Genomic DNA, 14751 nt, shown 5'->3' with positions numbered 1-14751 from the left:
TCCAGTGTTTTCTGGATGGCAAGAAGGTGCGTTTGTTTTATGATTTGTGCACCTTCCTATGGGTCAACAAATGCACGTGTAACTCCATCTCGTGAAACAGTAAGAGGCTCCACCTGGTGGCGCAGCCGGGTACTACAGTAAACTACAGTACATTTTCTGACAGTTACTCCACATGTCCTCGTCTTCTGTGTCACAGGGTAATATGTCTTAACTGATCAATAACAGGAATTCATCAATAACTCACTAATATCTGCAGCTAACACAGTAACATTTCATCCTAGACCTTTGTGTTTATACCTGATATTAGGAAGCAAACTTGGAGCCGGCAGACCTGTCAACCAGATCAAGATGCTGCAGTACAGGCTGCAGCTCTTTGCTGGGGTTGCTTCAGATGGCGGGAGAAGGTGGAATGAGACGTTTGCATTAGCATTTGTTTTTCCGTACCTTGAAAAGACATACGCATACAGGTGACATGGTGATGTCAGGAGGAAATGGGCTCTGTGAAGAAAAACGTGCATCTTCTCGGCAGTGTTGTGTGTGATGGGAAATTTCGGAAACAGCACAGTGTTCTCCTGTCTGCGGCAGTGTGGGTGTGTGTAATAATGCGTTTGCGAAACAACACTCACTCAAGACAGTAGCAAGCACAACACAAGATAAAAGAAATACAGTACAGTGGGCTGTGAAACATTAATACCCCCCGATCTCAAGCAGCAGTCAACAAGCAGCAGACTTATCTCCCCTCTCCATGCAAGGAGAGACGCAGGCGGGTGTGACGTCCGCTTCATCTAGGCCTCTGACACAGTCATGTCAACAGACTTAACACACTGCTCAAGATTCCACGCAGCTCATATCTGGGCGACAAGGAAGCTAAGACGCTTTATTCTCAGATATTTTCATCCTCATTGACTCAGCAGGAAAGCCTGGAGACGGAAAGAGGAGGATGCTGGGAGGGCTGGAGCAGTCAGACTGGTGGTGACCAGCCCACATGCTTTATATAACAAATGTAGCCTATGAGTTGTCATTTTCTTGAGTTTCTGGACCATCTTATGGAAAAAGAAATGCTGTTTCGCATTCTTGTGCATCTCTTGTTCTAAATACTGAACAATGAAAATTAGAGCAGCACTAAACACAACGTATTATTGATATGATGAGATAACCTCCGAACTCCAACTTTGCTTATTTTCATGTCTGAAGCAATAGAAGTTACTGGCTCTTTTCTACATCTCTATTGTTTTATGGATGAGTATCAAACCTTATTAAGTAAACAAGCTAAAAACAGAGTGTCAGATAATATTTAGAAGTCTAAGTGTTGTTGTGATATCTGGTATTTGCTGTGCATTTGTTGGAGCCGTGGATTGATACACAATTACTGCCCACAGTGAGTTATTTATGGCAGCAGGACGGTCTGTGTGGGATCAATTCAAAGTATTGGTTGAATAGTAGAATACTGACAGCCTTGATCTATAATATAACAATATTCTGCTTGGAAGAATAATCTGAGTCTGCACTGAGAAGTTAAATTACCTTGTTAAAACTGATCTATTCCTTCTCCCAACAACAAATATGAAAATTACTCATTTCAAAGGTTTAACTGGTGGACATAAGAAGGCTGCTACTTCACTAAGAAAAATCCATTCTCGGTGTACGTGTGCAAGAAGTTCCTCCAAACTTTCTTCACACATCACTTTAAAATGAGATTTCAGGCGAGCAGAGAAACTTCTCCTCTCTCAGCAAGTCATTTTGAGGACAGGTTTATGGGATCGGCACACACATTATGCTGAAGAGTCGAGGCTGAAAATGCAGCTTAATTAATAATAAGTAAAACACATTTTTGAATGGATTGAATCGGTCATGACGTACCGCCTAATGAAACAGAACTCGAAAAGCAGTTTACAGTGGGTGTAGTTTTCCCTTTACTCTGCAGATATTTCAAAGTGCTAATATGTGAGTTGTTGGGTGTATTGCTGCACTGGAGCAAGAGCATTGCTGCGTGACACTCAGACCTCCTGCATGTTCTGACAGCCATCTCTAAAGTTTTGGTGAACAAGCACACACACACGCACACTCGAGGATTCAGCGGAAACAGGGCTGCACTTAAATTGATTTTAGTGGGAGGATGAGAGTGCGACTGAAGGCAAGCTGCAGATATCACTGTGGCTGCTAGTGTGGAATAATCTCTCTGCAGCAGAGACTCAGCATTCTCCGCTGGATTCAACACGTGGAGTATTTTCTGAACCGTGCCCCTTCAATTAATTTCCAAAACAGTTGCAAATGCGCCTGTCAAGTGCAGCAGCAGTGTAAGTGACATGCAGGAGATTGGTGGGGGTTTGGCCATGAAAAGGATGGAGGAGGGGAGGTGGTGGCATAGGAGCAGGGTCTGTGTTATACAATAATTGAATAAATTGAGAATTGAATTAAATTAAATTGTATAAATTAGGATTCTGGGTATATCTAATTGCTGTGAACTGTGGCTGCTTGCCCGAGGCTATGGCTCGTAGTTGAGATGGGGGCTGGGTGGAGGAGAGGCAATGGCAATGATGCTCTGCCCTTGTGATAAATAATTTTTGTTCTTTAATAGACTTCAAAAAGACAAAAGGAATAGCCTCTGTCGTCCATTCATTGCAGAGTAAATAAGCTTTAACAGAAAAACCCACCTCAAAAGATCTGCAGGGGACCTCACATTCCTGCGCCGGGGCCGTTGTTTGGAATAATTACACAGACAAACCAATGTTGCTTTAAAGTAGAAAATATTACTGCTCCAGCTACAGTGGAGACTTCAGCAGTGTTAACCATGAAATCTGACCCCCAGAATCAAAGAGCAGGGGCTTCGTAGACATGCTATTTTGCACTGATGTTTAACAGTCATACAGGGAGAAATCCATCATAAAAGCAATTTCTGCATCCACTGGCACAGAAAATAGACCCAAATCCAGTGCAACCAAAAGGACAGGTTGTGATTTGAATAAGAGACAGAGCCTGGCTCCTACTTTTTTTTTCTTTCTTTTCAATAGCTCATTTCTTGGTAGAGTAGCATTTTAGCCTTCTCAGATAAACAAGACCCAAAAAAATTTCTCATGCTCACGTTCAGATTCTTTAACTGCAGCAGAAGGTAATTGAAAGGAAAGTGGATACTGAAAAAAGTAATTTAGCACTTGATCACAAGGTAACTCCTGGGGCAACCTCTCAGAGTGATGGTATTTCTGAAGTGAAGAGGGGAGGAAGGTTGCAGTGATATGCACTGAAATGACAGCAGAAGAGAGGAGAACAGATTTTAAAGTTTGACAGCAACAACATGATTGGCTGGTTGAGATCGTAGCAAAGTCTGATTGGTTACAGAAAACACCTTAGATTGAATTTAAGCTAAGCTTCAGTTCTTGAGTGCTGAGCAGTGTCACAGCAAACATTTGTTGTAGCTACAGACTGTTTATAAAACTTGACGTAGACTCCAGGTCTGAAAAGTGAAGCCAATGCTGAAGAGCCTTAAAGCTTCATTCTATCTAATGACCATCAGGGGGTGACTCCACTGGTTGTAAAAAGAAGTCTGATTGTATTGAAGTCTATGGGAAAATGTCTCTACTTCTCACTGATTTATTACCTCAGTAAACATTTTCCTGATGAGTTTATGTCTCAGTCTCTAGTTTCAAGTCTTCAACACAACATGATGTTCATTTTTAAAATTATGGTCCATTTAGATGAAAATAGACAATAAAGCAGGGGATGCTTTAGGGCGGGGCTACCGTGTGATTGACAGATTGTACCACATACAGCGACCTGCCTGACAATCAGGATAGAGGACAGAGCAGGTCAGCTTCACCCCTCACTCCTCCTCAGTTCCACCTTCTCCTCCAAATATGGTTTCTTCTGGTTTCAAAAAACTAAGATGGCGACGGCCAAATTACAAACTTGACGCTTCAAAACAGCAGCTCACAAACCAATAGGTGACATCACGGTAGGTTGATGCTTGATTGTAGGATGTGCTGCAAACAACAGCGGTGACTGCAGGAGGAGTGGATCTGACTTCAACATTTACCAACCATTTTGCAAAATATTGCAGAAGCAGATTTAAACTAAATGGCATTTAGCAACTTTTCTAAGTATTATCTTAAAATATGAATCTATATGTGATAATGAATGTTTGAACTTTACCAAAGAGAGTATATTTTTCAGCCAGATTTGAACCTGTCTGACTTCAGCTGTAGTCCTTGTCCTCAAGAGGACATGTTGTTTCAGCCACCAGAGCCAAACAGGGACGTATCAGCGAGGAATGGCTGAGATCGACTGGCTTACAAGCAGCGTCTGATCCTGAAAGATTTCATAGGTGTTACTGGAATTATCATTTCCAGAAAGAAAAACATGCAAATGTGGGTTATGTAGACTTCAAAGCTGTACCTTGATGAGAGACTTCCTGTTTGGGTTCAACATCTCTTTAATATCAGATCATGTTTTAGTTTTGGAGGGTGGAGATGATGAAGAGATTTAGTGTCGTTGGTGAACCGTGTTTAGACAGAACGCTGAGTAGCTGCTGTTTATTAGACATTTTAGAATTTCACTCGCAATCTTTGTTTTGTCATTTACCACTAGTGACTATACAACACACCAGACTCTGGGGGAAATATACACTGTAATTATTCAGTAGCAGAGGTCGCTCTTATGTTTTTCTCTTTTGCAGCTCTAATTTGTGATTTAAGCTATTTATCATATGATGAGCAACATTTTTTAAAATTTGGCGAAAGCAGCTGAAAGCATGAAGTGTGTGTGTGTGTGTGAATGGGTGTGTGCATCTCTGTGTTTGTGTCTTTGGGGCATCAGTTAACTGGGTCCCTCCCTCCCACAGCGGAGATGGTCAGATTTAATCTGATAAACTCTTGCTGCAACAGCTGTCACCCAGACCCAGCCTGTCTATGACCCAATCTCCCTTCCTAACCTCTCTCTCTCTCTCTCTCTCTCTCTCTGTTTCTGCTTAATGTTTTTCTCTGTCTCCATATCAGTACATGTCAGTACAAGAGTGTTTGCATGCTAGTGTACTTAGAAACATGCATATAAGTGTACCCCCAATGTGTGCATGTAGCCACACACACACACACACACACACACACACACACATACCATTAGGTCAGAGGGCAGCTCATGTTCTGTCCATTATCCATCTCAGTCTCTAATCCAGCTGCTGAGGATCTTCTTTTTAACAAAGACAAACAAACACACTGCTCACATCTATTGTTACGTTGTTTTTTTGGTTTATTTTTTTAGCAGATGTTCTGACAGAGACTGAATTACTGTGAGTGGGCTGCATGGACACTCAGTGTCCTGCTGAAGGACACTTTGGCCGCTGATTAACACAACACTCAGTCTTGCAGAGATCAAACCTTTTGACCTTTTCATTATGGCCCAGTGTCAGTGAGTCGACCTGCCTCCCCATTCTCCCACTAAGCTTTACTTATCTCTGCTGCTGGATTACAGGGGCATTAAGTAATCTATGGCTGTTAGAAGATGGGTGAGGAGGTTTTGTTCTGTAACAGCCTGAGAGTCAGAAGTATGAGCATCATTAAAACACTGTTATAGATAATGAAACATACACAGCTCCCCAGCTTTGTACGTTTGTTGCAGTTTTGTACTATGGTTTTGTTTTTCACTTTTCTGGGTACAAGAGACATAAATTGAATTTAATTTAGAGACAGAATTGAATTAATGTCTGGTATTATTGTGTTTATTTTAGTGACACAGCATCAGCTTCATGTTCACGAAGCTTGTTTTACCTTCGAAGCTGCTCAGGACACAACATCTGAAGTCTAGAGGATCTGTCATCTGACCGTGTGTTAATACTGACATATGAAGACATATCAAGTAAATGGACGTTGCATTTAGAATATTTACCACACAAACTGTACATGCCGCTGAGGTCATGTTTAAATATCCATAAAACTTCCTGTGATGAATTGCACTGTAAATCTAACATGATTTAAATATTTATTTATACATATTTATAAGTATTTTTTACCATGACTAACAGATACAAATCTCAGTCAGATGAAAACTTGTTGATGCAGCAAATGTTCAGAGCAGTGAGAGCAGCTAATTATGCAGACGCTGACAGACATGTTGGCCCAGATCCCTATTATTATTATTATTATGATTATTATTATTATTATGATTGTCTGAGTAAAGTTAGCTGAGCTTACTGCAGACGTATCCAGATGTGCAACCACAGACCTCTGTTTTCTCCTTTGGTGAAGCTGGGTATTTCCAAACGTAAGTGTTCAGGTCTGATTTCTGGACATGAGGGAAAGTCATTCAGGGAAATATTAGACATCAACAACTCAGTCAAAGCAAAACAGGACAGTTTGAGAGATATATATAAAGACACTTAACAAAACTGAACATCACAGTCTGGTGATATCATCCTGTGTAAGGTGGAGGTTTTCATGTGAGCACCTTCATTAAAGACACCTCAGTAGTTGGGGAAATTATTTCTCCACCAACACTTACAGCCGACTACCAAGGGTTTCTTTTTTTTCATTTCACTGCTTTGGTGCTGATATAACTTCCTGTATTAACTATGAAAGGGTCTTTAGCCTGGAATTGCAAGTCATTAAGCTTTGAAACAGCATTTAACCTAATTTTGCTCAAGTTCACTGGGCTGCTGCAGAAGCTGTCAGTATCCCAACTCATCTTCAAGGCCTCTATTCAAGTCTGTTTATTATGCTGTATCTCTAAAAACGCACATCCAAGCCCCATGCGCACACACACACACACACACACTCACACACACACACACAATGGCTTTAAACATGCAAGATAGCACGCACATATGCTAATACGCTCATTTTCTCCATCTCTTTTGTTATCACATACACACGCACACACTCCTATCAAAGTGCATATGCAGCATTAGTGATTGGGAAGGAGCAGCAGGGAGTCCAGGCTGTGTGTGTGTGTGTGTGTGTGTGTGATGAACCCCCATTGGGGCTGAAAGCACTCCACAGTTTGTGTGTGTGTGTGAGAAGGAAGGAGGTTTCTGATACTGGCATGAAACAGTGGGATACAATACAGTCCTCAACAAGCTTACACACACACAGACACACAGACACAGACACACACACACACACATTCCCACTCAGTCCAATGCCCACTTGAAGATGTTTCACATGAAGCCACGTCTCATTTACCAAAGTTATAACATTCGCGTGGAGGAGTCACGGACACAGGGCTGCACATTACAGAGCTCAATTTGGACGAGATTAACAGAACAGGGGGATGTGGGAAATGAAATATTAGCTCATCATTGCAAATGGCATTTTAACCAGTGTTAAATTACAGGATGTGGTCTGTAAGAGACATGGACATTGTGCAGGACGAGCCAAAACACTGCCAGTGCCTCCCTGTAGCTGACATTACAACAGCCTTAATAAGCTTTATGGGGTCTTTGTTTCCTGTTGGCTTTAATTTTATTTTCCTTTGTCTATGCTGGTGTTAACATGTGTAACACAGCTGTGTAGTTTTGCAAAAACATTTATTTCACACAGAGCTGATTTAAAAAAGTATTGAAAGACAAGCAGCTCTTCCTGTTTAAAAATAATCAGAGATCCCTTTGAAATACAAGGACGTTGCTCCGGACAGGATTTAAATTACAGGACGACCAGTGAATTTGGTGAGAAAAAGTGGGTAATTGGTAATGGGGGTTGTAATTATTGCTGGGTTAGGGGTGAAAAATTCTGGATGGAATTAAAATCATTTACCGGCGCAGGTCATGTTAAAATCACCATACATCCCCCTAGAGAAATAAACCCATTCTGAATAAACGCTTGGGGAAAAACATCATGTATGATTTGCTCCATCTCCATTTTTTTCATTTTTTAAATCAAGTGTTTCTGTTGTTACTAGACGAAAGAGAAAAGACAAAGAGTGGGTGATTGAGATAGAAAAACTGATCCGAAATTGAAATTTCACTGAATATTTTTATTGTATTTACATAGTAAAATAAAAATGTAGCTGACATAACTCAGCGTCAGTCCTGTTCTGTTGACAGACACGCTGAAATATCACTGGCCACACTGACACGATCTGTGAGACCTCATGCAACTGTCAAGATGGGACTTCCTGGAGTCTCAGTTACATGAACAGCAGGACGCTAAACTTCACACAGCAGAGACGAGACCCTGCCAAATGCTGTCTGATGATTTGACTGACAAGCTCCACTTGAACCTGACTTGAATAATTCCTGTCTGTTAGCGGACGCCTGCACTTGCACGCAGAGAAAAGCAGCAAATCCTCGGAACGAGTGACTGTTTGGAATTTTATATGAATGAATCATTGAAATAATGGAAAGATTATTAAAATGACACCTGATACTTGATTTATTCATCTGTCAGATTAATCAAGAAAATGTTTGAGCAGGAATGGATATTGATAATAGCACACATAAAATCCTGTCTGCTGACTGATTTACTTCCTGGATTGGTTAGACGTGATGTTAGCATGTCATTGTACATCCTCGACATTAGCTCCATAATTCTCAAACGTCTTACAGCAGTGCGTCCAAGCAGAGTCATGCAACTTTCAGGCAGAACGCGACTTGCACTGCGCTTGCAGACAGGATGAGCAGATTGTTCAAACATGGTCGGAGTTTTCCAAACTTCTAGCGAAACATGTCGCTACAAAGTGGGAAGGTCCCACTGTCGTTCCCAGCAACACGGATGCATCTGTCCAGTGCTAAGAAACGAGTGTTAGCATGAGCCCTGCTAATAAGAGGAAGTGGAGCAGCAAGAAGAGGCTGTGGGTGTCCTCAGGTGTTGAGAGCAGCTTAGGGAATTAGGCTTGTGAATGGGCTCCGTTTCCTTGGCAACCGTTTTCAGGTATACTTTCCGTTTACTTTACATACCTGTGTGGATGCCTCGTTTCTATTGGCTGACGCATGTTCATCACAGCGGTCAAAGTTCATTGATTGCCTTGCCTTGGTTCACTTGAATTTTCCTTTGTGTGAAACAAATCGAACCATGGGGGAAATGCTAATTTACAAACTCATCAACTGAATCGGAGCAGAACAAAGACAATTTTGGTGTGAAAACACCATTAGTCTAATCCCAACCCTTCTCTAACTCTTCTCTAACTCTTCTCTAACTCTTCTCTAACCCTTCTCTAACCCTTCTCTAACTCTTCTCTAACCCTAACCTAAACCTAAACTCACCCTGACCTTTAGGGAATTTCTTTTTGTCCCCATGAGGAAGACAAGTCCCCATAATGAGACTCAACAGATTTAGGTCCCCACAACATGAGTAATACCTGAACCACACACACACACAGACTCACACTCCTCACCTCTCTATATTAGCCTCTATTACAGCCCAGCTCATTTTGTTGAATATTTAACCTGGACATAATTTCCTCTCCGGCACCAGGCTGTGATTACACCTGCCACAGTGCACACACATCCATTTACACCAGAGGATAGAGCAGGACTTCAATGTGAATCCAACTGTAAGCACTTACCCATCTGCTCAGCCGTTCATAATGACTCATGACTCACACTCTTTTTTTTTTTTGCTGTAGGAAGACAACACACGCAGATTCTCCACATCCACCTTGTCTCTGCAGATATTAATAGGACAGCTGGCTGCTAGCTGTGTGGCCTGTACAGGGAGATCAGTCTTAACATCATTTCAGTGAACAACTCAAAACTTGCAGAAAAAGTTTAATACAATAGTATTATAGTACAATAATACTTTTGTTTCTCAAATGCTTATTTGCCACTTATTGTAAACGCCCACCAGCCTGTATGTCTCCGCATGATCTACTTAAAATCCCTGCAGTCAGTTTTCTTTCATCCTTTGGTCAGAGAGCTATCGGTTATTGATTTCTGTACTCACCATTTCATGTTGTTGCTGTTGTAGTTGACACACAAAAGCAGTCGCAAAGATCTAGCAGCAACAAGGGCCAAATGATCAAACGCAGTGCGTCTTTTTAAACACAAAGCAAAAGTTGCAGTCGACGCCCAGCATGCACACACGCTCTGTGTCTGTGGAGGGAAAATAACGAGTCAGGTTCTTATCCATACGCGAAAACCTGGAGCCCATATGTGATGGGAAAAAAGAGAAAACAAAAGGCAAACAGAACCAACTTGTCAGACGCTCGTGTATCATCTTATATGCTCGGACAGCAAAGAAACTAATACGTCTGATGAAAAGTGGCAACTGGCACCGAGAGGGCTTTGTTTCCCGCCTGTGTTGTCAGCCCAGGGGGAAAGAAAAGAGGAGGAAAAGTCAGAAAGGAAGGAGAAACAGCAAGTGGGTGAAATCGATGATTCTCACTGACGGCCTCCACGGCTGAGTCAACAGGCTCAACCTGCTGAGAGCTGAGCAGATAACTGCCGTCAGTGCTGGATACCTCCAAACCACAGCAGACTGTCGCTCAACAATGGAGCGACGACGGTCGAGACTTTACTCCGTGCAGACAGGACACAGCTGATTAAAGTGAGTTGTATTGTGAAGATTCGTTTTTCAAAATGAGTTGAACAAAATAGAATTGAGTTGAATCGCGGGACCAAACCCTCAGAGGTGGGTAGCAGTATTTACTCTCTCACTTCTTGTGGTAATAAGTTGGTGAATGAGGAATAAATGAGGCCTCTCTCCATCCATATTTTCAGGAAAGCTCATTTCTGTATACGAGCCCCAGTCATCCGTCTGCCAGCGTTTTACGATAAGATGATAATCTTTGGACTCTCACCAAACTCCTGCAGAAAGCACTTAAGATAAGTGGCTGGGTTTTTGTTAGGAAATGTAAATGTGGAAATGTAAATGCGCTGGAAAGCCTAGAGATACCTATAAAGAATACAAGATGAGATGTTCCCTCTGTTCTGCTGAGCGCTCCCATCTTTCTGCACTAATGCACATCTCAAGACCAACCATGTTCAGTGATTCAGTGATTATGTTCCACAGATGAGTCAATTCCCTCTATATCCCTATAGGGTCGATTCTCCACCATAGACAGTGCATTTGCTTCAATTAGACTGTCAACTGAATGATTGAAATATGTATGTAAATTGTCTACTATTATAGTTGTTATTATTTGGATTATAATGGGTTTTCACAATAGCAGAGAAGCACGGTTGTGGGCGGGCCTGATCAGATCTGAGACACACAGACTTTAAACATCAGGGGCCAGATGCATTAATGATGCGTTCACACACCATTTCCTTTTTCCTTTTTCCTTTTTATGACCATGTGTACTCATGTTTTTTTAGAGCGAGACAAGTTAGATACAAAATGCAAAATAAAGAGGAGACACAGCATTTAACATGAAACACTGTCGCCACCTTCACACAGCCTCATTCATTATTACTATTATTTATAAGTTTTAATGTTTACACAGAAAAAACAATTGTGAAATAATTGTGTTTGTAAGTTTAATGTTTCTAATGTTTATATCCTCATTATTTAACTGTTTCCAGACTGTTTTAATATTCACTAATCACAGTTTGATGCCTGACTGGAGCCTGATGAAGACTCTGGCCCTGACAGATGAAGTTCAGAGTAAAACAGGACTTCACAGTTGGAGTTGAAGTTTACTGATCAGCTCTTGTTTGTAATCCAACCAACAATCAGTGAAGTTGTGTTTCTTTTTTTGTTGTTCTTTTCTGCACCATGTCTGACAACTTGTGGCACAGACTGTGTTTGTGTTTGCAAACTGATGGATTAAGGGAGAATCTTCATCCATTTATGGCCAACTGTAGGAGTGAAAATGAAGCTCGTGCACGTGAGAGTGAGATTTATAAAAGAGAATCATGCTGCACACGTCTTTGTAATCCTGATGAAAACTATGCAAATGCATGTTTCTGGTTTTGTGCGAACACATAGTTTTGGTCCTGAACCTACAGAGTTTTATGCATCTGTTTTATATTTCATGTTTGTGTCAGAGCAGCTAAAGAACTCTTCTCTCTTCTCTGGAAACAAGGGACTGAAATAAAAGTGATAGGTGCTATGAAATTTCCTAACACAGCAAGTCAGACTGTATTTGCATTGACACAATACCCAGTGCAGCCAGACTTTATTCTGAGGCAGATGTAGATGTCTCTTTCACTGAAGAGACGCACACAAGCCGGAGTGAAGTGAAACACTGCAGCACGTCACTGCTGCAGCTCAGACAGCTACACCAGTTCTCTCCATATTCAATCATTTAATAACGTTTTTTTTTTTTTTTTTTTTTTTTAATTTTCCCATTCTTGGATCGAGCTAGAGTTTATTGTGATGACTTTCCAGTTAATCACAATTAATTTTTATTTGAATTATCCCATATCTATTCTGCTCTAGTTAACCAGCTGTCTGCAGACTGATGCCTCCTTCACACAAACAGTGCAGATGAATTAGTGAGCAGAATTTCCGTTTCAGCCCCGTCTGTGCTCAAAGTGAAAATAAAGTGGACGTCTCTACTTAGTTGAAGCATCTGCTGTTAACAGTCCATTCATTTTTTAAAATGTGCATAATGATGACGACGCTCCTGTGAGTGGTGCAGGTTTTTATGCATGAAGGCATAAAAAATACTGAGAAGTATTCTCACAATTTAACCTATAATGAGCTCTTCCCACAGCATTGATATTTATCTGATGTAACTGAATCATCAAGCATTGAATTGAATTGAATCTCTCCTGAACTGTGTGAACTGAATCAGGAGATTAAAGCTGATATCCAGCCCTAATGATGAGCGTGACTTTCTTCAAGCCAAAGTTCCGTTGGACTAACAACAGCTGAGCCTGACAAAGTACAGTTTACACCACAGACACACTGGATATGTGGCGTATGCATTTCAGCCGCCGTTCCTGCAGAAACAGGCGTGTGTGTGTTTTCCACACCGGCCGTGTGTCTGCTCTGTCGCTGCTACTGCAGCTCTGTCTGTTGGATAGCTCCTCATTTTAAATAATTTCTCATTTATTTTTGACAGAAAACTGATTAATGGTGGAAGAGCCACACACCAGTCACATCAGCATCTATGACAACATTTCACACAGAAATCACATGATTGGTTATGATCATTCTGTCAAAGGAGACCAAGTAAATCCTTCCTGAGCTTCCACACAGTTGAGTTTGCACAATGGATCAACTGCAACTCATTTTGACACTGTGGGATGCTGCACCAGAAGCTCTCATATTTAATGGGTCGCTGTGTGGAGGGATCAGGCACGACGTAAAGCTGAGGTTCAGCCTTTTTGATTTAGGTGCCATGAACCTTTCAAACTTTACATTTTTAACTCTACTAGTGGTAAAGAAATGAGAACAGCAAAGACGTCTTTTCATTTTTCATCCATCGCGAAAAAGGTGTTTTGTTCTTTGTAATGAACATCACAGCCTTGTGGGGCTGCTAGCATGGCTATAGACTTTGCGTCTTCTTTAGGAAATGTATCATACAGTTTTTTTTTTTGGTTTTTTTTTTGTGACCAGATTTCCAGTAATCCTGTAATCCTATTACATGAAATGAGTAAATTCCTAATTCTGACCAGTTAAAAGACTCAGTCATCCAGTTGGATTAAATACTGATCCAGTGCAGTCTGATTACCGCTGACTGATTTTTTTTTTTTTTTTTTTTTGTCTAACCATGTGAGTAAAATTAGATTGTTGAAGTGCAGTTACCTTTTTTGTCTCAGTGCATTACTGTAATCCTGTTGCAGGTAATCAGGAGCCTAACTTTCCAATACCGCGCTGTAATAAGACACAGATCTCCCTCCTGGATTCAATATTGATCCAATTTGGTCTGATTTCCATCTGAGCTCTGGCTGCAGACCGACTCGCCCGCTGCCAAACACACAGACTGGGTGATGGAGGAACCGGAGCCAGAGCTGCACAAAGCTATGCTGATCTGAATATGAATGCAGTTTGACTCGCGTCCAGACTGAGACAGAAACTGAATGGGATCCAGTGATGAGTGGTGCTTAGAGTCAGATTACAGATTTGGTTTCGAGGTTGATTACCAGTTTGGTTTCTCTGATCTGCTGAGTGTCTCTCTTCATTATCGCTGTGTGTGCAGCAGCAGGAGGGATGTGAAGCAATGTTCGATTGCGTAAGGCAGAGGGAAACGATGCACTGATCCAAAAGTGATGTGTGAGACAGAACTGCTGCTGCACACAGACTGAAAACCAGAACAGGCTTTTTGTCCAACTCTCCTCATTTTGCTCTCAGACAGAGGCTGGGATTTGTGGAATATGGCTCTGGAAATGAAATGAATTGAAAAGGAAATAATAAAACATCTGAATGCTGTGGATTTCTGTGGTGTGACGGGAAGGAATGGGGGGAGGGGGGTGTAAAATACAAAACATACAAGAAACCAGATTTTGGCACAGGGGACATACCAACAGGGGAGCAGGGGAGGGTTATTTATAGAGGGGCTTTCATTCACAACACAATTCAAAGTGCTTGACAGCAACAGTGCTTTGAGATAAAAGACATAAAATCACTGCTGTTCACATAAGATCTAATGAAATCTGTGGTTCAGTTATCACTTTTTTTTCCAGCCATAAAATCTGATCAAAGATGTGTCCCACCTGCTGTTTTTGTATCTTCCTATCTTGTGTTATTTTAGGTGATTATTCTGATGTACTGTGTGTTTTCTATAAGGTCTGTACGTGCACATGTGTTGTTATGTAGATACGCTGCTGCATAAAGGCTGTGATGCGTCTGAAGATGCTCTTTGTATTTTCCGCGCTGTGCAGAAAATCAAACTGCATCACTGTCAGGAGCATAATTGCAGTAAAGATTTGTTTGTGGAGTG

The sequence above is a fragment of the Trachinotus anak genome, unplaced genomic scaffold (genome assembly GCF_046630095.1).
Source record: "Trachinotus anak isolate AG129_WGS33_773 ecotype Australia unplaced genomic scaffold, CSIRO_AGI_Tana_v1 ptg000004l, whole genome shotgun sequence".
In the NCBI taxonomy this organism is placed as follows: Eukaryota; Metazoa; Chordata; class Actinopteri; order Carangiformes; family Carangidae; genus Trachinotus; species Trachinotus anak.
The sequence above is the reverse complement of the archived record's forward strand: the minus strand, read 5'-3'. Positions refer to the sequence as shown.